The sequence below is a fragment of the Lissotriton vulgaris genome, chromosome 1_1 (assembly GCF_964263255.1).
Source record: "Lissotriton vulgaris chromosome 1_1, aLisVul1.2, whole genome shotgun sequence".
Taxonomy (NCBI): Eukaryota; Metazoa; Chordata; class Amphibia; order Caudata; family Salamandridae; genus Lissotriton; species Lissotriton vulgaris.
In genome coordinates this window covers 992,103,296-992,130,562 of record NC_141685.1, presented here as the reverse complement: position 1 = coordinate 992,130,562, position 27,267 = coordinate 992,103,296, and the positions used below count along the sequence as shown (strand labels likewise).

Below are 27,267 nucleotides of genomic sequence, written 5' to 3'. Positions count from 1 at the left end.
TCACCAAAATTAGTGGTTATTAGGGAGGTGAGAACAGGGCTTTGAAGGCTGGCCATTGTGAAAATCTATGGGAAGGGGTGGGTTTAAGAGATGAATCATGTTTGGTGTTGTTGATCTGCTTTCTGATCTTCTGTATTTCTTCACTGAAGTAGATCATTGCACTTTTCTGTGAAGTGAGGCAACCAAGATGGCCGCGTGAGAACTGGGCTCCCGAGACCCTCGTAACCTCCCGCATATATCCTGCAGACTATCCTGGCTCTCATATATGTCTCCGTGAAGACGAACTACCGGGGAGGCGAAAATTGCAACCAGAATCCAGATCGGACCCCGGGAACCGGAGTTGTGACGACTGGAAAATTGCGGCCTGCGCCTCCGTAATGCCCGGCTGTGGAGTTGGCATGGTGCCAAGATGTAGTTGAACAACATCGGCCTGAGGTGGCGGGGACGACCGGTCCAGCCCACTTTCACTTTCGTTTTCGCCTGCTGGAGAGACCAGTTACTGTGAGTGCCCGCCTCTCGCTGGAGGGGACGGTCTGGTCTGGTACTCAAGTGTGAATATTTCACGGATGGACCTGCCTTGAAGAGACGTTTGAGCCGTGTTTTGGGGCCGATTCCGCACTTCTGCTCAAGGGACCTTAGGGATCTCCATCTTTCTACTTTGTTTGACTGTCTCGGGTTGACCAACGTCGTGTGCTGCCAGGCATAGCCTACCACTCAGCCTCTTGATTGCGCTTTTATCCCCCCCCATGCCAGTTTAGAATCATATTTACTGCCTTTCACGGTGGCGGGGAAGCCGGAGGGGGACAAGCAGAGGTCTAAGACCACTCGGCGGGGTGGCTATACCCAAACCAACATAATGGACCGCTATGCCCAGGCTAAGGTGTCGCCCAATGGACAGGGTAGGTCGCTGGAGGGAACGAGAGATCCACTGACCTCAGTAGCGGAGCCTACCCTGCAAGACGTCAGGGCCGCCATTGATGGGATCAGATCGTCCCTCGGGAAACAAATGGAGACTCTCGCCCACAAACTCGACACTGTGGCTATTGATGTGAATTTGATTCGCACTGACCTAATGAAAACCAACGAAAAGGTTAAATCGTTGGATATTAAGACTTCTGGTCTGACGGACGACGTCGTTGAGATAGAGACGGAGGTTCGCAATTTGAGGGCCTCCAATGACCTCCTTGCGTGTCGTCAGGAGGATTTTGAAGGAAGGTCTAGGCGGAACAACGTCCATATCATAGGGGTTCCAGAGAAGGCGGAGGATCCAGCAGCTGATCTTTTTGTGGAGAACCTGATCATGAATCACCTTGCACCCAAGGGACTGAGTAATTTTTTCACCGTGGAACGAGCTCACAGAGTTCCGGGTGGAAAAACCAAGACGGGTGCCCCGCCGCGGCCTACGATAGCACGGATTTTTAACTTCCGTGATAGAGACGCTATCCTGCAGGCTTGGCGGGCAGGCGGTGTCATAAAGTTTGAGAACACTACAATCAGTTTTTATCCAGACTTTGCCCAAGCTGTTCAGAAACAGAGACTTGGTTTTCTTGGGGTGAAAAGGAGACTCCGTGAGATGGGCTTCAAGTACGCCATGCTTTTTCCGGCCAAGCTGCGCATTGAACATGCAGAGCGGACTTATTTTTTCGACAGACCAGACGTGGTGGCCGACTGGCTTGATACTCTTCCGGCCCATCATCCGCAGGACGGGCAGAGCGGTGTTGCGGAGGGCTGATCGATGAACCAGGAATAAGCCTTATCATTGACTGGTTCCTGGGGTATTCTGGAGGTTTCGAACTGTGTTGCATTAACTGTGTAGTATGATTCTGTGACATTTCGGGGGCTTGCGGGGCTATCGGGGGGGTCGTTTTCCTCCTCTGCTTGACTTTCTGTAGATTAGTTTAGATGTGGGGGCGACAGGCACACTGCAAGTTGGGGTGGCTTTCTAGTCTTATGCAGGGGTGCAGGGTGGGGGGTTTTGTGAAGGGCTGTTGGTGGGGGAGGAGGGGGGTTTTGTTGTTTTTTCACTTTCGTTTTCCGCAAGGCAATGTATTGCAAGACTTTCTGATTGAAGCGCTGGTTTCTTCTTGTGGTTGGATTTTCTTCCTCGTATGGGATGGGGGTAGGGGGTTGAGGCTTCTGAGCTGGAATGTAAATGGGTTGGGGGATAGGATAAAGCGTGGGGTAGCGCTGCAGCTGTTCAAACGTCATTCCCCAGATGTGGTCCTACTTCAGGAGACTCACTTGATAGGAAATGCATGCTATGCTATGAATTGGAAGGGATATTGTTTAGTCGCCCATGCAGGGTTCTCCTCAGGATCCCGAGGGGTGGGTATTCTTATTAAGAGCTCTCTCCTGTTGATGCAACGGTCCTCGATGATAAAGGGCGCTATGTCGTCCTTACTGGTCATTGGGAGGGCAGGACCCTTTCCCTGGTCTCCGTGTATGTCCCTCCCGGCCTACAATCCACTACCTTTGCAGATTTGGGGCAATTTTCTGTCTACAACATTTTCCTTCTTGAAATATCATTCACGTGTTTCAATGCAAGGCACTACCCCCATCCTCTGTTCTGCTAAATCTACCGATATATAAAACAAGACGGAGGGCATTGCTGTGGGGAGGGGGAGAAGAAATGCGACACGGCCGCAACAGGGGGCGGAGCAGGGAGAGCAGCGATGAGGGAGAGACATGGCCACACACACACACGCAACGCCACTCACCCACGCAACGCCACGCAACGCCACTCACCCACGCAACGCCACTCACCCACGCAACCAACGCCACTCACCCACGCAACGCCACTCACCCACGCAACGCCACTCACCCACGCAACGCCACTCACCCACGCAACGCCACTCACACCCACGCAACGCCACTCACACCCACGCAACGCCACTCACACCCACGCAACGCCACTCACACCCACGCAACGCCACTCACACCCACGCAACGCCACTCACACCCACACTGTGCAGTGCACAATAGGTCTCGCAGTAGGAAAGTTGGAGCTATTGGTTTTGTAAATGACAAAGCCCTTTATGTTTTTAAAATGAAAACAAAAATAAAAGGCATTGTTATTTGCAATTGTAATAGCTCCAACGTTCCTACTGCGAGACCTATTGGCAACGCCAGTGCTTGTTTAATCAGTAGTGGCCTTTCTAGAATGGCTCTGGAATAAGTCCCCTCGGCCTAACATGAGATTACCACTACTTTGTGAAAATCTTAACTCGGACCATAAGCTGAGAATTTTATGTCATGTTAATTGTGAGAAGTTGGCCTGATATGTGATGTCCACTATTCTAGTGGGCACCCTGTTTCAGTCCAAACAACCCTTATGGTGATGGTTGTAAAGTCAACCTTATAGACCAGTTATCCTAGTGGTAGCATGGACAAAGCAGTCTTAGGCTAATACTTCAGAGAGCATGTGAAGCCAATTGTTTTACCAATAATAACCCCTTGAATATCAAATGAAAGGACACCACACAAGGTATATATCAAATATATATGTATTTATTACTAACACAACCCCTTTGCACTCTTTATGAGGCCAGAGTTCGAGACACAGCACAAGTGACTCAATAAGCATACTATAAGTTGCACAAATACAATTCTGCCCTAGGGGCCTCACGAACCATATACTAAGTAAGTGGTATAAGAACCACTTCAGAACAGGTGAATAGGCCTAGGGCATCGCTGGGACTACACTGAACATCCACAGGTTAGGAAGTAGAAGTCTCACAGGATGCGTGTGCAGTGTCTAAACACACACATGGGTTCTCATGGACTTACAATGGGAGCGTAAAGTTAACAAAGTAGTTGATTTCGGACACTTCCGGGTGGACTACGGGAAAACCTAGTGTGGCTGTGTGTGTGGCTGGGTGTGTGGCTGGGTGTGTGGCTGGGTGTGTGGCTGGGTGTGTGGCTGGGTGTGTGGCTGGGTGTGTGGCTGGGTGTGTGGCTGGGTGTGTGGCTGGGTGTGTGGCTGGGTGTGTGGCTGGGTGTGTGGCTGGGTGTGTGGCTGGGTGTGTGGCTGGGTGTGTGGCTGGGTGTGTGGCTGGGTGTGTGGCTGGGTGTGTGGCTGGGTGTGTGGCTGGGTGTGTGGCTGGGTGTGTGGCTGGGTGTGTGGCTGGGTGTGTGTGTGGCTGTGTGTGTGTGTGGCTGTGTGTGTGTGTGGCTGTGTGTGTGTGTGGCTGTGTGTGTGTGTGGCTGTGTGTGTGTGGCTGTGTGTGTGTGGCTGTGTGTGTGTGGCTGTGTGTGTGTGGCTGTGTGTGTGTGGCTGTGTGTGTGTGGCTGTGTGTGTGTGGCTGGGTGTGTGTGGCTGGGTGTGTGTGGCTGGGTGTGTGTGGCTGGGTGTGTGTGGCTGGGTGTGTGTGGCTGTGTGTGTGTGGCTGTGTGTGTGTGGCTGTGTGTGTGTGGCTGTGTGTGTGTGTGGCTGTGTGTGTGTGTGGCTGTGTGTGTGTGGCTGTGTGTGTGTGGCTGTGTGTGTGTGGCTGTGTGTGTGTGGCTGTGTGTGTGTGGCTGTGTGTGTGTGGCTGTGTGTGTGTGGCTGTGTGTGTGTGGCTGTGTGTGTGTGGCTGTGTGTGTGTGGCTGTGTGTGTGTGGCTGTGTGTGTGTGGCTGGGTGTGTGTGGCTGGGTGTGTGTGGCTGGGTGTGTGTGGCTGGGTGTGTGTGGCTGTGTGTGTGTGGCTGTGTGTGTGTGGCTGTGTGTGTGTGGCTGTGTGTGTGGCTGTGTGTGTGTGTGTGTGGCTGTGTGTGTGTGGCTGTGTGTGTGTGGCTGTGTGTGTGTGGCTGTGTGTGTGTGGCTGTGTGTGTGTGGCTGTGTGTGTGGCTGTGTGTGTGTGGCTGTGTGTGTGTGGCTGTGTGTGTGGCTGTGTGTGTGGCTGTGTGTGTGTGGCTGTGTGTGTGTGGCTGTGTGTGTGTGGCTGTGTGTGTGTGGCTGTGTGTGTGTGGCTGTGTGTGTGTGGCTGTGTGTGTGTGGCTGTGTGTGTGTGGCTGTGTGTGTGTGGCTGTGTGTGTGTGGCTGTGTGTGTGTGGCTGTGTGTGTGTGGCTGTGTGTGTGTGGCTGTGTGTGTGTGGCTGTGTGTGTGTGTGGCTGTGTGTGTGTGTGGCTGTGTGTGTGTGTGGCTGTGCGTGTGTGTGGCTGCGCGTGTGTGTGGCTGCGCGTGTGTGTGGCTGCGCGTGTGTGTGGCTGCGCGTGTGTGTGGCTGCGCGTGTGTGTGGCTGTGCGTGTGTGTGGCTGCGCGTGTGTGTGGCTGCGCGTGTGTGTGGCTGTGCGTGTGTGTGGCTGTGCGTGTGTGTGGCTGTGCGTGTGTGTGGCTGTGCGTGTGTGTGGCTGTGCGTGTGCGTGGCTGTGCGTGTGCGTGGCTGTGCGTGTGTGTGGCTGTGCGTGTGTGTGGCTGTGCGTGTGTGTGGCTGTGTGTGTGTGGCTGTGTGTGGCTGTGTGTGTGTGGCTGTGTGTGTGTGGCTGTGTGTGTGTGTGTGTGGCTGTGTGTGTGTGTGGCTGTGTGTGTGTGGCTGTGTGTGTGTGGCTGTGTGTGTGTGGCTGTGTGTGTGTGGCTGTGTGTGTGTGGCTGTGTGTGTGTGTGGCTGTGTGTGTGGCTGTGTGTGTGTGTGTGTGTGTGTGTGTGTGTGTGTGTGTGGCTGTGTGTGTGGCTGTGTGTGTGTGTGGCTGTGTGTGTGTGTGGCTGTGTGTGTGTGTGGCTGTGTGTGTGTGTGGCTGTGTGTGTGTGGCTGTGTGTGTGGCTGTGTGTGTGTGTGTGGCTGTGTGTGTGTGTGTGTGGCTGTGTGTGTGTGTGTGTGGCTGTGTGTGTGTGTGTGTGGCTGTGTGTGTGTGGCTGTGTGTGTGTGTGTGTGTGTGGCTGTGTGTGTGTGGCTGTGTGTGTGTGGCTGTGTGTGTGTGGCTGTGTGTGTGTGGCTGTGTGTGTGTGTGGCTGTGTGTGTGTGGCTGTGTGTGTGTGGCTGTGTGTGTGTGGCTGTGTGTGTGGCTGTGTGTGTGTGGCTGTGTGTGTGGCTGTGTGTGTGTGGCTGTGTGTGTGTGGCTGTGTGTGTGTGGCTGTGTGTGTGTGGCTGTGTGTGTGAGGCTGTGTGTGTGTGGCTGTGTGTGTGTGGCTGTGTGTGTGTGGCTGTGTGTGTGTGGCTGTGTGTGTGGCTGTGTGTGTGTGGCTGTGTGTGTGGCTGTGTGTGTGTGTGTGTGTGTGTGTGTGGCTGTGTGTGTGTGGCTGTGTGTGTGTGTGGCTGTGTGTGTGTGTGGCTGTGTGTGTGTGTGGCTGTGTGTGTGTGGCTGTGTGTGTGTGGCTGTGTGTGTGTGGCTGTGTGTGTGTGGCTGTGTGTGTGTGGCTGTGTGTGTGTGTGTGGCTGTGTGTGTGTATGTGGCTGTGTGTGTGTATGTGGCTGTGTGTGTGTATGTGGCTGTGTGTGTGTGTGTGGCTGTGTGTGTGTGTGTGGCTGTGTGTGTGTGTGGCTGTGTATGTGTGGCTGTGTATGTGTGGCTGTGTATGTGTGGCTGTGTATGTGTGGCTGTGTATGTGTGGCTGTGTATGTGTGGCTGTGTATGTGTGGCTGTGTATGTGTGGCTGTGTATGTGTGGCTGTGTATGTGTGGCTGTGTATGTGTGGCTGTGTATGTGTGGCTGTGTATGTGTGGCTGTGTGTGTGTGGCTGTGTGTGTGTGGCTGTGTGTGTGTGGCTGTGTGTGTGTGTGTGTGGCTGTGTGTGTGTGTGTGTGGCTGTGTGTGTGTGTGTGTGGCTGTGTGTGTGTGTGTGTGTGTGGCTGTGTGTGTGTGTGTGTGTGGCTGTGTGTGTGTGCGGCTGTGTGGGTGCGGCTGTGTGTGTGCGGCTGTGTGTGTGTGCGGCTGTGTGTGTGTGCGGCTGTGTGTGTGTGTGTGCGGCTGTGTGTGTGTGTGTGCGGCTGTGTGTGTGTGTGTGCGGCTGTGTGTGTGTGTGTGTGCGGCTGTGTGTGTGTGTGTGCGGCTGTGTGTGTGTGTGTGCGGCTGTGTGTGTGTGCGGCTGTGTGTGTGTGCGGCTGTGTGTGCGGCTGTGTGTGTGTGGCTGTGTGTGTGTGTGTGGCTCTGTGTGGGTGTGCATTATATTTCACGGAGATAGTTCCCGGCCTCTCTGCTGACCTAATCCCCAGGTTGACCAAGTGATTTCTCTAGGGGAGGCCCATACTGCAATTAGGAAGCTTCCTCCTGGTAAAGCACTAGGCTTAGATAAGATCCCAGGTGATTTATTCAGGGCAGAACCAAGGATTTGGGGACCCTATCTTTGGGCAATTTGTAACGCCATTCTGAGAGGAATGGCAATCCCGGATGTTGGACAGGCCACATGAAGGGCCGCTCTCCCCCGGCCCAGCCAGGCCCGAGTCCCGTCACGCAAGTACCACGCACCACCATTGCCGTCCTCCGTCCCCTCAGGGACCCCGGCCCTCGAGCATGCCGACCTCGTGGGTCCGATCCACTGCTGGCCCACGCGCCCAACCTGGGGCGCCATCTTGGACACTCCACCACGAGGCCGCCTGGCCCCCGATCGACCTCGACCCTGGGCCTGGCCCGGCCTCAGACATTCCGGCACCACCCTCCACCCAGGAGGTGAGCGGGCTACTTGGCAAGTCAATGGGAGAAAGAGGTGTCGATGGCTCTCCCCCGCCAAGGGCCGCTCGCCCATCGCCTCCCCGGGCGCTGGCTCCACCCCCCTGCTGGGTGTCTGGACTCCCTCATCCCGGACCTCCCGACCTCCAAGTGCGAGGGTCCGGACATCAAAGTACACCAGCCCTATAACTGGGGCAGCTCTAGAGCAGGAAGGCAGTTGTATCTTGGAGTCGAGAGACGTAAAGAGGAACTCATCCTGGACGGACTACCGGCGCTGCCGTAGCTCTGTCCTGTGCACCATCGTCCTGCCTGTTGGCGCTGCCACAGCCGTCGTAACCTTCATCCTTCATCGTCGTCGGGATCTGCTGGCGTGGCCGCGGACCGTTGTAACCGTCATCTTTCACCGGGACCTGCAGGCTCCGCCGCGGACCGTCGTCTTTCCTTCGTCCATCTCGGGACCTGCTTGGCTCCGCCACGGCCCGATCATCTAGAACGCCGAGCTCGAGGATTGAGAGCTATTTTGTACTCATTGGTAACTAAGACTGTCCCGCTACCCCTTTCCTCAGCCAAAGACTAGAATCGAGGGGACCCCCGAGTCCAGACCTCCTTGTATCATACCATCGTAACCTAAGAATTGCATATAAAGTCTCGTTAACCTTCAGTCTTGTGTGGTGTCCGTCTGTGGGGGGGAAGTTACTTGTCTGTACAGTCGTTGGAGACGGCTCTCCCCGGAGACCTCTCCCCGTAATCTCGGCCGACCCTTCCGGTCCGTCTAACATTGGTGGCCAGAGGCGCGATCCGAATCACCGCATAACGTACAGAGAGTAGCTCACCCCACAACGAACCACAATGACAACTAAAGAAAGCGGATCAACTGAGAAGTTCCAAATGGAAAAACTAGAGGAGTACAGCCATCGTGAACTAAAGCAGTTCTGCATCGAACTAGGTATCGCTACCACCGGACTAAGCACCAAGGACGATTTTAAGCATGCCCTAGAATCTTGGGCAGAGACCGGGGATGCCGAAGCCCCTGAGCAAAGCACCGCGAAAAAAACCAACACGACCCCTGAAGGGCAAAGAACCGGTCTCTCGCAAGACGAGATCCAAGAAAGAGAAAAAACCCGACTACACGAGCTAGAAATGGCCCGACTCAAGATGGACGTAGAACTCAAGTTGGCCGAACAAAAAATCAACTTAGAGCACCTACGTCTCCGAGAAGAAAGAGAGGAGAAACAGAGACAAAGGGAGCTCGAGGAAAAGAAACTGGCGTACGAGCACGAACGGAACCTAGCCGAGATCAACCTGCGCAAGCAGAATAAAGAGTTAGGGGTGCCCGAGAGACCACACACCCCAGGGACCACGGAGAAAAAAGTACACATCCCCAAGGATGTTGTCCGAGAATATTTCCGAGAGGACGACATCCAGCAATGGTTTAAGGCCTATGAAATCGCCATGACGGCGCACCGGATCGATAGAAACGATTGGGGAGCCGGTCTATGGGGCAGATTCCTCAATGAGGGCCGCGATACCCTGTTACAGCTTCCAGACCACCAGATGACCTCCTACGACCATATGAAAGCGGCCCTCCTCACCCGCTATGGCCTCACGCCCGAGATGTACCGTCAGAGGTTCCGAGACTGCACACGCATCCCGGGTACAACTTGGGTGGACTATGTAACGTACTTTAGCCGAGCTTTCGAAGGCTGGATCAGAGGAAACAACGTCACGACCTACGAGCAGCTGTTCAATCTGATGGTATGGGAGCATCTGTCCAACAATTGCTTCATTGAACTACGCCAACACCTCCTCGACAGCAAGTTAACCGATCCCCGGCAGCTCGCAGCCGAAGCTGACCGGTGGGAGATCACCAGAGTGGGCCGGAATGGGTCCTACGAGCAGAACAGGAACAACAATGGTCACCACCGACCCAGAGGAGGAGGAGGGGGCCAAGGACGAGGAAGAGACAACACTCCGGCCACCCCCGCTGCCAGCACCACCCCCCCCGGCCAACCGGGGCAGCACCCCGGCGCGACCGGGGTACAGAGCCAATGTCACGTGTCACCGATGCCAACGGGTCGGCCACTATGCAAACGACCCAAGCTGCCCGCAGTATCAGAGTCCAAAACCCCACCAAGTGGCCGCCGCGGCACTAGGGGAAGAACAGATCTCCGAGGAACAAGAAACAGACGAACAAGAGCATCAAGAGTGGGAGCCAGCCGCCATGACTCTCGCGTGCTTAGGGGGAAGAGACATGGTCCCGCGGGTCCCCCTACCCGCTAACACCCAGAAGTACAGCCAATGGGTGAGCATCAATGGACGACGGGCCGAAGCCCTTCGGGACACCGGGGCCAGTGTAACAGCCGTCCGCTGTCACCTGGTGACCCCAGAACAATATCTACCGAACATTCTCTGCCCTGTGCGATCAGCCGACAACTCGGAAAGTCTGTGTCGGATGGCCTGCGTCCCCTTTGAGTGGGGAGGGGTCTCCGGCATGTTGAAGGTAACGGTCCGAGATGACGCCCCCGTGGACTGCCTCCTCGGAAATGACCTGGAGAGTTCCCCGTGGGCAGCCGTGGAGCGAAGAGAACACTTGGGGATGTTAGGCGTCCCGGACTGGGCGTGCGTCACCACCCGGTCCATGGCCGCCCGTGCCAACCATCACCCAGAAGAACCAGAATGGCCGGCGCCACCGCCTCCGGTCGCCCCAGCCGAGACCACCGACCATGACACCCCCCTCGAACCTGCTCAACCTTCCGACCTCGCTAACATTGACCAGTGGGCCCAAGAGGGGGGGCCCACACAAGAACAATTTCGCCAGGAACAGAAGACCTGTCCCTCCCTCGAGGGACTCCGCCAGCAAGCGCTCGCCCAAAGCGCAGGGGATACCTCCGGAACTCATTGGGTCTACTGGGACAATGATCTGTTGTACAGCGAGCAAAGAATCGCCGAGCTGGGGGCCAACCGAGTACTAGTAGTGCCCCTCCGCTTTAGAGACTTTCTGCTAAACCTGGCCCACGATGTCCCCCTGGCAGGGCACCTGGGACAAGATAAAACCTACAGTCGCCTAGTGACCCACTTCTTCTGGCCCAAAATGAGAAACGATGTGCACCAGCATTGCCGATCTTGCCCCACGTGCCAAGCCAGTGGGAAGAGCGGCCGCAAACTAAAGGCCCCCTTGCAACCTTTTCCAGTAGTCACGACCCCATTTGAGAGGGTCGGAATAGACATTGTGGGACCCCTGGATCCGCGCACAAAACAAGGCCATCGCTTCATCCTGGTGCTAGTGGACCACGCTACCCGCTACCCTGAGGCTGTTCCTCTCCGGACCGTGACAGCCCCAGTGGTCGGCCGGGCTCTGATGGGGATCTTCTCCCGTGTGGGGTTCCCCCGAGAAGTCGTCAGCGACAGAGGCACGAACTTTATCTCTAAATACATGAAATCCCTCTGGCAACAGTGCGGGGTCACCTACCGATTCACGACCCCCTATCACCCCCAAGGGAACGGACTTGTTGAGCGGTTCAACCGCACGCTAAAAGGGATGATCGGGGGATTGGAAGAGCCCCTCCGTCGCCAGTGGGATGTGCTGCTGCCGTGCCTCCTCTTCGCCTACCGAGAGGTCCCACAGAAATCCCTAGGCTTCAGCCCATTTGAACTGCTATACGGGCACCCAGTGCGGGGGCCGCTCAGCCTGATCAAAGAGGGCTGGGAGATGCCTCCGGCCAAGAACCCTCCAGATGTCTTCCGGTACCTCCTCACCCTCCGCAACCAGTCCCGGCGGTTCAGAGACCTAGCAAAAGCCAACCTAGAGGCCAGTCAAGAGGACATGAAAAAATGGTATGACCAGAACGCCTCATCTATTGAATTCGAACCTGGGCAACAGGTATGGGTAATGTCCCCCACGGAGCCATGCGCTCTCCAAGACAAATGGACGGGGCCCTTCAAGGTAATCGAGCGCAAGGGTCCTGCCACCTATCTCATCGATATGGAATCCTCCCGGAACCCACTCCGGGTCCTCCACACCAACAGACTGAAACCCCACTTTGCACGAACAGAACTCAGCCTCCTGATGGCCACAGACAATGGGGTTGAAGACGACTCCGAGCCTCTCCCTGACCTCCTGCGGACTCAGGAGCAAGACGGCTCCGTGGATGGGGTCCGACTCTCGGAGACCCTCACCAGAGAACAACGCCAAGAGTGCCAAGCCCTCCTGTCACAGTTCGCCAGTCTGTTCTCCCTCACCCCAGGTGTCACTTCCTGGTGTGTGCACGATGTGGACACCGGAGACAGCCCCCCTATCCGCCACCGGGCCTACCGCGTACCTGATCGGGTACGGGCCTGCATCCAGGCGGAAGTGGCCAAGATGCTCACGCTCGGGGTCATCGAGCCCTCCGACAGTCCATGGGCCAGCCCGGTCGTACTGGTCCCCAAAGCAGCCGCCCCCGGAACCACACCAGAACTCCGGTTCTGCGTCGACTACCGGGGCCTGAATGAAGTCACCAGAACAGACGCACATCCCATCCCCCGGGCAGATGAACTGGTCGACCGTATGGGAGCTGCCCGCTACCTCAGCATCTTCGACCTGACAGCAGGTTATTGGCAGATCGGCCTCACACCCCGAGCACAAGAACGTTCTGCCTTCTCCACCCCCGATGGCCATTACCATTTTTCGGTCATGCCCTTCGGCATGAAGAATGCCCCAGCAACTTTCCAACGGCTCGTCAATCAGGTCCTGGCGGGGCTCGAAGGGTTCAGCGCCGCCTACCTAGACGACATCGCTGTGTACAGCCACCATTGGACCGAGCACCTCCACCACCTCCGAGCAGTGCTACAAGCCCTTCAGCGAGCTGGTCTCACGATCAAGGCCAGCAAGTGTCAAATTGGGCAAGGGTCTGTAACCTACCTCGGGCACCAGGTGGGAAGCGGCCTAGTGGCCCCCCTACAGCTGAAAATTGCCGCCATCCAGGACTGGCAACCCCCCATCACCCAAACCGAGGTACGAGCCTTCCTGGGCCTCACGGGCTATTACCGACGGTTTGTGAAAGACTATGGTACCATCGTGGGGCCCCTCACAGAACTAACGTCAAAGAATCAGCCCAGGAAAGTCAACTGGACCCCAGAGTGTCAAACTGCCTTCGAACGGTTGAAAGCAGCCATGTGTTCCGCCCCTGTGCTCCAGGCCCCAGACTACAGCCGGGAATTCGTCGTTCAGACGGACGCCTCCGACCAAGGAATTGGGGCGGTCCTGTCTCAAGTGAACACAGAAGGCCTTGATCAACCGGTGGCCTTCATCAGCCGGAGACTCCTACCATGGGAGCAACGCTGGAGCACCATAGAGAGGGAGGCCTTCGCTGTGGTATGGGCCCTCAAGAAGCTCCGGCCCTACCTTTTTGGCACCCACTTTCGGGTGCAGACCGACCACCGACCCCTGCAGTGGCTGATGCACATGCGGGGGGAAAACCCAAAGTTGCTACGTTGGTCCATCTCCCTACAAGGGATGGACTTCACTGTTGAACACCGGCCTGGGCCAGACCACGCCAACGCGGACGGCCTGTCCCGGTTTTTCCGCCTCGACGAGGAGAGTCCCCAAGAAGATGGGTAACTCTCCCCGCCTTCAGCTGGGGGGGACGCATGTTGGACAGGCCACATGAAGGGCCGCTCTCCCCCGGCCCAGCCAGGCCCGAGTCCCGTCACGCAAGTACCACGCACCACCATTGCCGTCCTCCGTCCCCTCAGGGACCCCGGCCCTCGAGCATGCCGACCTCGTGGGTCCGATCCACTGCTGGCCCACGCGCCCAACCTGGGGCGCCATCTTGGACACTCCACCACGAGGCCGCCTGGCCCCCGATCGACCTCGACCCTGGGCCTGGCCCGGCCTCAGACATTCCGGCACCACCCTCCACCCAGGAGGTGAGCGGGCTACTTGGCAAGTCAATGGGAGAAAGAGGTGTCGATGGCTCTCCCCCGCCAAGGGCCGCTCGCCCATCGCCTCCCCGGGCGCTGGCTCCACCCCCCTGCTGGGTGTCTGGACTCCCTCATCCCGGACCTCCCGACCTCCGGTCCGTCTAACACCGGATACATGGACGGAGGCTGAAATCTACCTCATCTACAACAAGCATTTACAATGCAATGGTCTCGGCATTATTAAAGGTAGAGCTATTGGCATTGCTCATGGCTTTTTTTTTTAAATCATAAATAAATGGCACTGTCATTTACATTGCCAATAGCATAATCATTAAATAAATGGCATTGTCATTTACAATGCCAACAGCTTAATCGCTCGCAAATGCATGACCTATTGCATTTGCACACACACAAAGCCACCCACACACACATACAGAGCCGCACTCTGCACTCACGTTGTATTGTCCCTTCTGAAGTACGTGTTGTGGTTATTAACGCAATTCCAGTCAGATGCGAATAAATACCAATATGAGATGTAGAGTTATTAGGAATAATTTTAAACTGTAACACTGAGGTCGAAACGTCCACAATTGCAATCATCACAAGGAAGCTTTTGATGATAACGACTGTCAAAATAAGTACTTTACTAAAGAGCCCTCTAAGTAGTTGTTATTGACTGTTCTTCACCTTATCTCGCGTAAAGGTAACCTGACCCGTTGCTCAAGGCGTATTCGACGTCACCTTAAGACTCATTAGTTTGAGCCAAGGAAACAGTGGCCTGCCGCGTCAAAAATCAGACTCCTGCCCCCCTCAACACAAAAGCTCGACTGTGTCACCTCACAATGGCTGATGAAGGGCTTCCTGTCAGCGGGACGGGTCAATAAATAGGCTGCACCTCACCTGCCCACGAGCACAGAGCGGCGACATTGTTTAGGAGATCCTCAGGTGCAAGTGTCATGGCCTGCAGCCCTCTAATGAGTGGGAAAAGGCAGACCCAGGCGCCATCGACGAAGCATCAGACAGATATCAACGGGCTTCCCTCTGGTGTTCGGCCGCCGCAAACGTCCGAAAATTTCGGATTCAGGGCGTGTTTTTGGCGTTCTGAGTGACGGATGACATCACAGTCGAAAGAACGCAAAAAAACACGCCCCCGAATCCGAAAGAGACGGGGCTTGAACTGAGTGATGCCCCTCTCATCCAATGGCTGGCCTCCGTTTAGGAAGCCAGCCAATGGAGGAGAGAGGCGGGTTCAAGCCCCCATACTAGAAATCAATAAATCTCCTACCGGAGACTGCGCAAGCGCAGCCTTGCGGTCCTCGACCTAAAAACGTGATTGCTATGCTATGGGGGTGTCATTATTTCCAGGTTTATTAGTATGGCAACTGGATCCGAGTAGAGATGCACTGCAAACACTAATCTCCCTATGCAGAGGGACTGTATTGAAATCACCACACTGTATCCAAAAGGAAATACTATAACTTCAAGAGTATGCATTCAAGGTTGTGTATCGGCCTGGTCATACAAACTCAGCAGACTATTTGTCCATACACCTAAGAGACTTTACCAAAGATGAAGAGAACCGAGCTGAATGAACTGAGAGCATACGTTCATTTGATCATTGTCAGGTCAGGGCATGGGCTGATAACCCATCAATGGATAGTAACCGCCTGCCAAGAAGATGAGTGTCTAGGACTAGTTAGGCAAGCATGGATCTTGAATGGATGGAGATCCTCATGACCATATTTCTTTACTGTATACCAAATGCCCAGGCATGGCTATGAGTTCTCTACCAGGTGAGAGATGAGCCGTCCCTGGCCAAGGACGGGCTACTCCTCAGAGAATTCAACTGGTCCTATTAAATATTTCAATTCCACACGTTCTAGACTTGGCACATGGAGACCAATGAATTGCAAAAATAAAGATGTGACTAGACAAAAAGAGTGTGATTCCTCAAAACGGACTGTAAAGTAGATTAAGCTATAAGTGCAAGTAATCTTAACTACACATATTTAAATTAAAAGGACAGTGCCATGTTGGTCTTGGACATCCATAGGAGAGCGTCATGATGACAGGTGCATAATCAAGAGCAATGCTAGCCTACAATGGATAGCTCAATTGTAAAGATAACAACAATAACATAAAACGTCCACCTACAATGGAGGTGTCCATGTTTTATCAGCAGTTTACATACAGAAGGTATCTCATACTTTCTAATACAGATATGACTTGAATTGAAAACAAAGAAAAAAACTCAAGAAAATGATTTGACTCGAGATTGGAATTATCGTAAAGTTCACAACAGAGCGACAACACAAGATCTCCTCTGCCTTCGAATTCTTCGTGCCAGCAGCCCTGTGTTCTGGAAATGGCTTGGTCTCTTCTGAACCCAGGTTGGGGAACAGGCATTATTATGATACCTGTTGTGCATAAGCAATACAGGACCATTATGCATATCAGAAATGTAGTTTATTACTAACCTTGCCCACATCATGGGTCAAACTAACGCACATCGCTAATCATTCCTGCACTGGACATTTTGTCACGCAGTTTTGAGAACTCCTCTTAGCTCAGCAGGAGTAGTTCTATGTCTAAAACACAGTTATTCATCAGTACAAGTCCTACAAATGTCTGCAGCCCAGATAGATAATAAAGGGACATGGAAAGGTCGAAACTCTTGTCATGGTCACACCTCCAAATAGTATGTACTGTTTTACGAGGCTTATATTGTGGAGTGCCTGTTCTGCAGCTAACTTTAAACTCAATGACAGTCTACTGCCAGTGAGCAGCACGTCTTCAGTGTCAAGTGAGAAAATCTGACCGAAAATAAAGTTGCACGTACTTCTAGAGCATCATGTTGTGCTAATGAGTATACATTCTTATATCTTATTGTTGTAATGTTATTATAGGGATGTTTTCTGTTCGCTTTTAATCAGATTTACGTTTCACTTTCACACAGAAAATGCGTTGTGTGAAACTTTCAGTGTCACATAAAACGTATGGGATAACACTCATAAGCACACTTAATCTTTGATAATATCACACATCTGCAACCTGAAAACTTTACAGCCATGTATTACATGGTCATGACTGCCCTTTATTCGCTATGAACTGTGAAAGTGTCACAAGTACGGCATTGATATGCAAACATAAGCACCCGTAAAAAACGCAAATGGCACTCAAATTCAAACTAAAAACTAGGTACTTGTGAAATCAACGGGAGTCTCCACGAACGAAACAAAAACCATGAGATTACTCTGCAACTAAAAATCACCGAGCAGTTCAGAAATATACGAATGACGAATTCAGAAACTGTGCCTTCCAACACCTTGTATAGCACTCAACTGAATCAGAAACTGTGCCTTCCAACACCTTGTATAGCACTCAACTGAATCAGAAACTGTGCCTTCCAACACCTATAGCACTCAACTGAATTCATTAAATTAAACTAATGGTGAAATACATTTTGTATTTGATTAGCAAATAATGGAATGGCTTTAAAGTTGGAATAACGTGATCAAAGCCTTTGTAGGGCACCTCAAAAGGTGGTCAAGAGACATTACAGCGCACATGGGTGCCATGGCAATGATGTGGTCAGAGAGCAATAAACTGAACCTCAGGCTGCAGGTTGGTAGGCTGCGACACTGTACTGCGAAACAATAACTCTCTCTCTGGCTCAGACTATGGAATAAAAAGCACTCTGCTTGTGAGCGGTGTTGGGCTCCGCAAACGGCAAAAAAAGATACATTACCCATCTCACGAGCACCCCACTGAGCTTGTGGTGCTGTACCTGCCCGGAGAACACCACAGCCCAGCCCTACCTGAACAAATCGAGCTCGGAGGCCATGCGCGTCGCCTGCTCCAGCTTTGCCAGGCCCAGTTTCACCTGCTGCTGCAGCGGCTCGGACCCCGCGGGCTCGTAGCTGCCTTCAACGGCCTCCGGCCCGACTGCAGCAGCTCGGCCAGCTTCGGGGTCTCCGGCTCTTCAGCCGAGCCCGGCGGAGGAGAGGACAGCTCCGCCGCCATGTTACAGCGGGCGGAAGAAGAAAGGCGAAAACGGTTTGATTGGGACCAGCGCAGTGCCCGTACAGTGTTGCAACAAGGACGCCATTTTAGTTAAGGTGGTATCGATTCCGAAGGTAATCGATGTCAGTTGCGGCATCTTAGATAATAGCTCGCGAACAGCGCCATCTTGGTTAAGGCCTCGCGAGCTTCCTGCTGTAGCAATATAACATTAGTCGTTCGCCGCGCGGCGATCTTCAAACATGAATCTATGTTGGTTTTCTAAAGTAAACGGTAAATTAGAAAATAGAGGTGGCGAGAGGCGAGCCACCATCAGGCTTGGGACCAGGATGTTGTGTTAGTGATGATGAATCTACCAACCAAGGCAAAATGAGGAAAAAACCTGTTTGTGATATTATTGTAGGAGGAATTATGGTGACTTTAACGGCTGATTCAGGTTCACAATACATGATCATCAATAGGAACAAGCCTAATGCGTTATTGTTGCCTGTGAATGTAAACGGCGTTATTTTCCTTTGAGTTACAAAGATACATCTTTTCACTCTTGAGTTGTATAGGTATTTTACAGACTCGTACTTACTGCAGCTCTGCAAATATCCTTTGGTTGTTTATCTGTAGTAGGCGAGCAGCTCCGAAATCACCACCACGTTTCTCCGAGGCAAGGAGAAAATGCATCGGAGAAACACACGGCCATTTTCGGATTCGGGGGGGGGGCGTGGTTTTGCTGTGCTGAGTGACGGACGACGTCGCTGTCTAAAGAACAGCAAAAATTACGCCCCCAAATCCGAAAAGGACGGGGCTACATCGGAGTGACGGATCTCTCCTCCAATGGCTGGCCTCCGTTTAGGAAGCCAGCAAATGGAAAAGAGACGGGGCAAGAAGGCGGGATCTACTGAGAGACATTAATTCTCCGGACAGGAAGCTGCTTCGCAGCTTAACAGTCCCTCGACCTAAAAAGGGCTCTCCCCTCTTACTGATCAATTACAGGCCCGATCAGTTAGATCAATGTCTCACAGAAACTGTTTGCAAAGATCCTCCTAGATCGCCTGAATGATTGGATAGAGATATGGGGTAGCAGCCTCTATGTGATATTCGTTGACCTGAAAACGGCCTTCGACTTGGGTTCCTAGATACAAACTGTGGGAGGTTTTGTAACAACAGGGAATCCCTCCCTATCTTTTGACATTGATCATGAGACTGCACTCAGATAATTATGCCCAAGGTAGGTATGGGAAATTAGGGGAATTAACTAATCCCTCGTTTTCCAGTAACCAGAGGTTTATGGCAGGGATGTGTGCTTGCTCCAACCCTCTTCTGCCTATTCATCAATGCTCTGATAGCCCATCTTAAAGAGGCAGTTGACAACGATGCCCCCAAACTGGCACACACAGCAAGGGCCCGCATTGAGGTTTGTGGCGATACCTTGCTCCTTTCAAAGTCTCCTATGGGCATTCAGAGAGTCCTTGATAGCTTTGTAACATTCTGTACAGGAAGAGCTTTGGAGATAAACACACTCCAAACCAAATGCATGGTGTTTAATCCAGCAAAAACATCCCGCCCCAGCCCCTCTTTAAATGGCACCATGTTAGAGAGGGTCTCTGTCTACGATTACCTTGGTGTCACTCAGTGTGAATAGTTTAAGTGGGGCCCTCCAATTGCTAAAGCAAGCCTTAAACTATCTCAGACGGTGGGCGGTATATTAAAAAAACTACAGGAACTACTACAGTAAACCGGCTGCCGCGGTGGCAGAAATGTACAAAGTCCAAGCAAGGAGTGATGTCCTCTACGGGGCAACTGCTCAGCTGGCAGCATGTAGAAAAACTGAGAACAACTTTATGAGACAGTTGCTGGGTCTCCCATCCAGTACCCCTCTCACCCCACTATGAATGGATCTTGGTATTAGACCCATAGTAGAGGAGATCGGTCTTCGTCCTCTAACTTACTGGCGGAGACTGTGGGCGACCCTAAAGTTTGTTAATTACCAGTCAGAACTTATGGAGATTTTGGGCCTCCTGAAGGTGGCCATCCTGCAGTGGCTTTCCTGTATAAGGGACCAGTGTTATAAGTTAGGCATCCCAAACTTATGGACCCACGCAGAGTCTGTGTGTCTGGCCACTCCACGCCTAGCACTAGTCAGAGCCTTTAGACCGCACAGCTTGATGCACTGCAGGGGAATGCTCAACTTGGCCATCTAACGGCTGCTTTCTTAAATATAAAAGCTGACTATCATTTTGTGTGCTTCATGGATGCTAACCAATCGATTTTCGCAAGGAAACTGTTTTTAGTTTAGAACGGGCCACTCGTGCATTTACCAACAAATGGTCTAACCATCTCTCTGGGGTGCCCCGCTTGTGACTGCGCAGAGGAGACTGGTGTACATGTTTTCTTTTTTTGCCCCGGGTACAAAAATGCCAGACGGCGTTGGATAGTTCAACTCTGTAAAAACACGGGGTGTAGACAACATGTGGAGGCATATCGAATTATAAAAACTGATGTCCATCCACCCATTGCTTTTGCTGTTTCCCGTTTTCTGAACTCCATGTGGCACCAAAGAAGGAGATGGACAAATGTTGTAGCTTAAATAAAAGCTTTCTTTCGCCTCCCTAATGTCACATTTTTACTCATTTTCAACAATTGTATTTTCTTAATTGACTTTTAATTGCTTGTAACATTCCCACACTTTAGTGTCCAATACTCTAGAAGAACTCAATAATGGCAATGTCAATTGATTAGTGGTATTTTTGGAACGTTGATTAATTGCATTTCTAAGAGTACCATCTATTTATATTGTGATGGGATCACATTAACAATTTTAAATGTAGTTTTGTTTTTATCATACTGTTATTTATGGATTTTTTTATTAGTGTGTGGCATTGCCTGTATTGTTCACTTATTATGGTCTATATTGTCCGAAATAAAGTGTGTATGGAATGGAAAGGAAAATTCCGCTTTTACCAACCATAATGTCCTGCAAAAACCAAACTACCCCAAAAATCCTTCAGCCTGCCCATATCTCAATAAGAAATAGATTTGCTCAATACTGTTGAGCGTACAAACACTCATACAATACCATGAAACATCGACACTTGCCTAATGCAAGAATATTGGCACATCGAGTGTTGCTATCCAGTTGCATCACCCACAAATAAAAGCCACACGAAATACAGCCTTAAAGAGAGACGGCTCAGTAGGACGTAGTAGAAAGAAGCACTGGTGTACTTTTAGCCCTTTTTCGCGTAGATCCGTGGATAATCAAAACAACAAAAAAAACTATTTTAGAAGGCTAAAGCATCAGTTCACTCCATGCCGTTACACAGGCGGCAGGCCATTACTTTTTTTGCATTATTGCATTAAGGTAGTCTTTCCTAGAACACCAAAGCAGAAAGGGGATAGAATATTATCAAACAAACGAGACATAGTATTTTAAACAATTCAAGGATAGGATTCAACAAAAGTACTTTAGTCCAAAGAAATAAAATACTGGACACATGTCCATTTTGCAATTCCATATATCTAGTGGTATGCCTAGAAAAAAAGTGATCTTGGGTACGAGAAACACTTGCTAATTAGAGACACAGAACTTTGAGTAAAAGTAAGCTTTTGAGCTAAACACGGCATGCGTACCTCGGCCAGCGTTTCATACCATGTGCAACAACTTGTCTGTCCCACGAGTATCCCTAATACACAACCAATAATCAAAGACTCGCAAAGAACGCAAATACCGGTCGCTCTGTAATTTTATAAAAACAAATCACTGCAATGAAAGTACTGTTTCGATCAAGAACAAGCCACATCTTCCTCGACACGACCCGTAATGTCAAAACAATGCTCACAAGGTTCCAACATTAACATTTTAGGTCCCCTTTTTCACAAGGAACCATCTCTAAAGGTTTCACTGGAATATTGCTTCTGTAGAATCGAGCTTTAACGAAAACGGGGCAAATTGATACCATTATGGCTTACAAAGCAGAGACCTATATTTAAGGTTTAACGTGACAATTGCGACAGAATGAGAAGGATGCCTCAAGGCTCAGACTTTGTGGGAAGGTAAGGCGGCGACAGTGCCCTACACTGCCACCGTATCCCTGAAACAATGTGCCATCCTTTGCCCCGTGCATGTGTCACCTCCGGCCACTCAACCATGTTTTTTATTCGCTTCTCCAACAACCTCCTTTCCTCTCTTGCTTCCTTCTAGTCATACTCCAAAGAACAGCTATCCGCAACACGAATTGGCTACTAAAGGCTGTTTTAGGATTGTAAACACGACATGGAGTTGCCATCCTGAATTGAGCAGTTGGTGTAAAGCACCAACAGTGCTATGAGGAGAGCGACTGGCTGCAGCCTAATACCCAATTCAATTAGCTGAGCCATGGGTAGTAACAATAAATGTCTATGGCTCAGTGATACCTATACAAAAAAACAGCACATCTTTGCAAATTCAAAACAAAATGGAAACACGCTTATATTCTGCTTTCAAACAATAATCAATTAGCACATCAGAGGACAGATCACAATTTAAACAGGCCAGTCAAAATGTTCCAAGTTATAGTAGTTCAAAGAGTAAGAAAGAGATATAGGCTCTACGCCACAGCAGAGCATAAGCATACTTGCACGATGACAACTTTCATGAAAATAGCTACCTCCCACAAAACTACAATGCATAAAGTTCTTGGGTCTGTTATATTATCGTTACGCCTCCGTCCAATGAACAGTTTTGATTAAAAATTACCGTTTTTGGTTACCGATGCAGCCCAACTGGACCCAGGCCATCTCAACGGCTATCGAATAGTGTAGGCAACCTAACAACTCGAAGCGGTGCAAATGATCCGGTCCCCCCTGTACCCGGTGCTGCTCAAACCTCGTAACCTCCAGATGGCTTTACCCAAACTCTCCTGGTAACACGAAGTAACACAAGAGGACATGCCATTTGGAAACTGTTTTGCCAAATTCTAATCAAACCTGAGATTAACCACAAAGAGATCTCAGTATCCATGACAGCTTACGAAGTCCACATTGGCATTAAACACATAAGCAGTTCTGGTCAGCACAAAGGATTCAAGTACATTGAGCATACAACACATAAGCAGCACAAGTCAGCACTTAAAGTGTATATAAAGGCAACAAAGGCAACCACGCTGAGTCCCGAATGTAAAGCATATTCTAATAGACATTAACACTATAACCATAAACAGTACAAACGTTCCTACGGAAAACACTAGTCCCCACATGCAGTACACCACTTGGAACACACAGGCTTTCGCAAGCCGTTGAAGATACATTAAGCAGACCACACACAGGGCTGTCTATAAAACGCAAGGCTCAGCACAGTCACTGCCGGCCACAATGTGGAAATGAGGTAAGTCTGACCGGTGACCCCTCCCGGCTCCGCCTCTTCTCTACAAAATGGCGGTGGATGTATGGGCCCTAGTCCTTCCTAGAGGGGGGGGGGGAGAATATAGGACGCCCCGGTGGCCCTTCCCGGCAGGCTGCGACTCAGGCCCCGCCCTACCGCGGAGGAGGATGCGGCCGGCGCTGCCCAGGCTGTTTATCAGGCAAGACCTTTCCAGCAGGGTTTAGGGGAGCTGTCAGCACCCCGCGAGGAGAACTGTCACTGACTGGGGTTGCACAGCTGTAAAGGAGTGGTAGAGTATGTACCACTTCTTTAAACAACACTTCACGGCCCCTCACGTCAAAGGAATACACAGGCACAATGACGCACCGGCACTGTCATAGCCGGAGATTGGATCCCTTCTAAACGCAGACCATTGCGGAGGGCTAAGAGGGGTGACACTGGCCCGCTGGGAGGAAGGCTGGGGCGGGTAGCGATTGCGCAATGCAGACCGCGCCGATTGTCTATGGGTGAACGGGGAGCTGAACTGACCTTGTTCGGCTCTAACCCCGTCCCCAATTTAACAGGAGAATCTGCCTCCCTCCCCCGACCCCTCCAGGACCCTTCCCAATCCCATCAACTGTCTGAAGGAGGCGCCAGCCAGAGTCACAGACCTCTCACAGAGGAGGCACTACGACGTTAGCTGGAGAGACGGGGTGTCTTTGCCTCTGTGGCGTGGGGGCACCTTACCTTTCAGCACGGAGCTCCGCCGCTCCAGGTTCCGTCGCCGCTCCCAGGCCTCCTCCTACGTCCTCTGAAGTGAAACCAAAGCTCCCGGAAGGCCCCGGTGTAATCCGTTATTAGAGGGTACCCGTGTGTGCGTTGGAAGAGTCTCCTTTCTACCCACATCCAAGGGGGTCACAGAAACCAGGGGTGGGGGCTGGTTAGATGTTTCGGCGCGCGGCGGCCCCCCTCCAAAGCGCATAACACGGCAGCTCGCTTTCCCGGCGACGTCACGCGCTGCTGCGTCATCGCGCGGCCACGCCCCCAGATGGAGGAGGTGATTGTGAACGACGGACAGAGAGAAAGGACTATGGAATGTTGCAGCCATAGAGATGAGGCGAGATGGAGGGTGATGCCATGGAAAGTAAGAAAGGACAGCGGACAAGGTCTGGCGTGAGAACGGAAGCAGGGTTTGCGGCGCTGTAACAAAAGCGCTCTTGGTGAACCAAATGGAAACAAGCATTGGCAATGCCAATAGGTCTCGCATTTGTGAGAGTTAGAGGCAGAGCTATTGGCATTGTAAATCGTCGTGTATTTTCCCATGTGTTTTGGTTTGCAGTGGAATTATGTGGGTTGGATTAGAATTGTTAGTTGTGGAATTGTGTGGGGTGGAATTATGTGTAGTGGATATGTGTAGTGGAGTTGTGTGGCATGGTGAATAGATAGGGCTTGGTGGCTGTAAAGATTAATTCAGAAGACAAATAAGAGCTGCAGCACTGGAAACACAAAAGCAGGTTGCTTGAAGTGTAAGTGTTTCTTTATTGCAAGTAACAGCGTAACCACAGGAGTGTGTCTTTCATCAACGAAATACAGGATGCCAATGACTGTACAGACAGGGGCGTAACACAGGCCCCCGCAGCCCCTGCAGAGCGGGGTAAGGTAAAGATTTAATATGCATAGTTAATTAAAACCATTGCAATACTACAAAAAAAACATAAGACGTCATTATTTAAAACCATTAAAATAAAACATAAAATTGGAAGTTCATTACTATTTGCACCAAAGATAACTCAATGTGGCTGCTCAAAACACACTTTTTACATTGAGTGGTTAGCAGTTCCCGTCCTGGCTCATGCATGTGCTATTTTTTCCACTAGCGTTTTGCTTTCCGCAAGGGTGACCCTCTGGTGCGAGACAGACATGTTCATAACGACTGAGCATTGAAGGTCCAAGGATTCCAGAACTATATCTGTTTTCACAGAGATTTTTGTGAAGGCAGAGGAAATATACTCAAAAACTCTGGACCTTTTAGAGTTTTGGAAAAGAACAGTTTTTAGAAAGGGGAGTATGTTTTCCAGGTTTTCGTGCGTAATCTTTTTTAGGTTAAATCCTGTGATCATTGATTCAGATTTTCATTCAACAAAAAGGGTCGATCCAAAGTTTAGAAAGAGTATAACATTTTATTATTGCAGAATTGAACGTAAACAGTCGACACGTGTTTCGCCCTCTATGGCAAATTGCGCCAGGGCTTTCTCAAGGCTGTAAAGATAAGAAATGATGTGTTTAATTGAAGAATAATAATTTAAAAAAAGAGAGAAAGAGGAAGAGACCCCAACCCAAGAAGGTTAAATCTGGAAAAAATACGAGGAGTGCAAAAAGAAAAAGCGGATTTTTAGAAAGTGAGGACAATGTGGAGAGAGAGAGAGAAAATATGTACTCTTTTAGTCTTGATATTAATCATACAAAAAATTCAAAGACAAAGTGCAAGCTTTTGACTAAGGAAGTCAGATATAGCTAGACATCCATATTTTGTGGAGAATACATTGATCATACAAAGATGAAGTGTTTGTTGATCTTTAAAGAATTCGGAAAAGAGTTATCGAAAAAATCAGAGAAAAAAAGAGAGAAAAGACACCCAAAACCTACAGTGTGTAGAGTGCACCGTGTGTGTTTTTCAAACAGAAGAGGAAAATACATGAAAGAAAATATAATACCCAAGTTCAGTTTCTTAATAACATTCAGTTGGATTCTCAAATATACATCGTAGTGGGTATATGCAAAAGTAGATTCCTTAAATATTTCAATCTGTAAGGAAAATTATAATTTTTCAATACAATATTTTAAAACATTAAGCATTTTTTGCATTTCCGATTGTAATAGCTTCATAATAACCATATTTTAAGATATATGAAACAGTGTCAAGCATTGCTAGGTATGTATGAAAGGACCAGTGTCAAACATTGCTAGGTATATCAATGTAAGCAAGTTTTTCAGATGATTCATCATTTAACAATATTTGGCATACTGTTGTTCAACATTCTTTTCCATAACAATTTGAAGATGGTACATAGCATTGGTTACACTCGTCTTATACTCAGTAAGAACGATTATCATTAAATGTCATTATTTTTAAAATGTTGTCGGGTTTTTTTCGCCTGTGTTATTTAGGATAAAGTGGGCACTGTGTTCCCTTTTAATTTTGTTAAAATGAGACTGTTGCGTATGGACCGCGTTTCAGGCTTGGATGTCTTGGGAAGACGCATATTTATTTTTTACATACAGATCATATATTATTTGGAAGGTAAAAGCGGTGCGAAACGCTACTTTACAAGTTGAATATTCCTGTTTATGAGAAGCGCGTTAGCATCAAAAACGCTCGTTTAGGGTGGCGAGTTGGTACATGGAACAACACAGAGAGGCAGAATGACGCAGAGGATTAAGAGTTATTGAGTTAACTGGCAAGCACATTTATATTAAAAGGCAGAAATGCTAAGAAGCCAGGTGGAATACGGCCTAAATGAGGTGTATGCGGCCCATTAAGGTTTGATCTATTGAAAGGACTTAAAACCGTACCATGTTTTTCGTGAGAAATGTTACAGAGCCTAATGCTAATTGGGTTTAGTGCAAACTGATTGTTCTAGGCGTTTGCCAAAGAAAGCAGGCTCTATTATATTTCACATCAGAATCCCAGTGTCGAAAAAGAGTCACCATAAGCAGGTCGCTTCAGAGCGCAGATGCTATTTGCATTCCTTCAGGAGAGGGATGCGACCACATGAATAAAGAGTGGTTCGAGGCTACTCTATGACCGTCTTTTTTAGCAATAATAAACGCGTGAAAGGAGAAGGGCTGGATTCAAAAGCATCACTTACTTGGAGTTAAATCTCCCGCCAGGTCAACTTGTTTTCACGATGATACCGTGCGCAGCCGGCAAATCCCGTTATAAGGGCAGTTGCGTCAATGGACGTTTACTTCCGTCAAATGAACCGGAACTTAAAACGTGAAGAAATGAAACACGGTTGTTTAACCGCATCGCTGCGGCGGTTATTTTTGAGCTACGCAGCTTTTTTGTAAAAGCCGTGTTAGATGACGAGCTCAGCTCGTCATCCGCACACCCCACCCGTGGCTGATGACGAGCTGAGCTCGTCATCAGCATCGAAGGGGTTAAAGGAATTTGCTAGAATATAATATGTTTGGTTAGTGAGTGATGTAATTATCAGAAAGTATGAAAATATTGCATCTCTGGAAATAGCCTTTAATACAAGGGGACAAGCAAAATGTTTTTCGGAAGAACGGTTCGTGTGTTAATGTAATCAACATGGAAAACAGACAAATGATTGTACATTGACAGGCCGCTTGCTGTTCGGCCATATTGGAATGATTTTATATACCAAGTTAGTGCTCTCTTGAAGTCACTAGGGCAAGTTTAAAGAAA

General features: G+C 50.3%; 1 protein-coding gene across 5 annotated transcripts in view; it reads right to left on the bottom strand.

The window, feature by feature from the left end:
- Nucleotides 1-23,900, bottom strand: part of BRD4 (bromodomain containing 4) — a 1,320,550-nt gene extending 1,296,650 nt beyond the window's left edge. For 2 of the 5 annotated variants that reach the window (XM_086960816.1, XM_086960841.1), the window contains exon 1: nt 23,583-23,885. The gene's annotated coding sequence lies outside the window, so the exon portion shown is untranslated. Of the gene's footprint in view, nt 1-23,582 lie in introns of all 5 variants that reach the window. The other 3 variants (XM_086960832.1, XM_086960851.1, XM_086960824.1) reach the window with 2 other exon arrangements.
- Nucleotides 23,901-27,267: the final 3,367 nt, after the last annotated feature.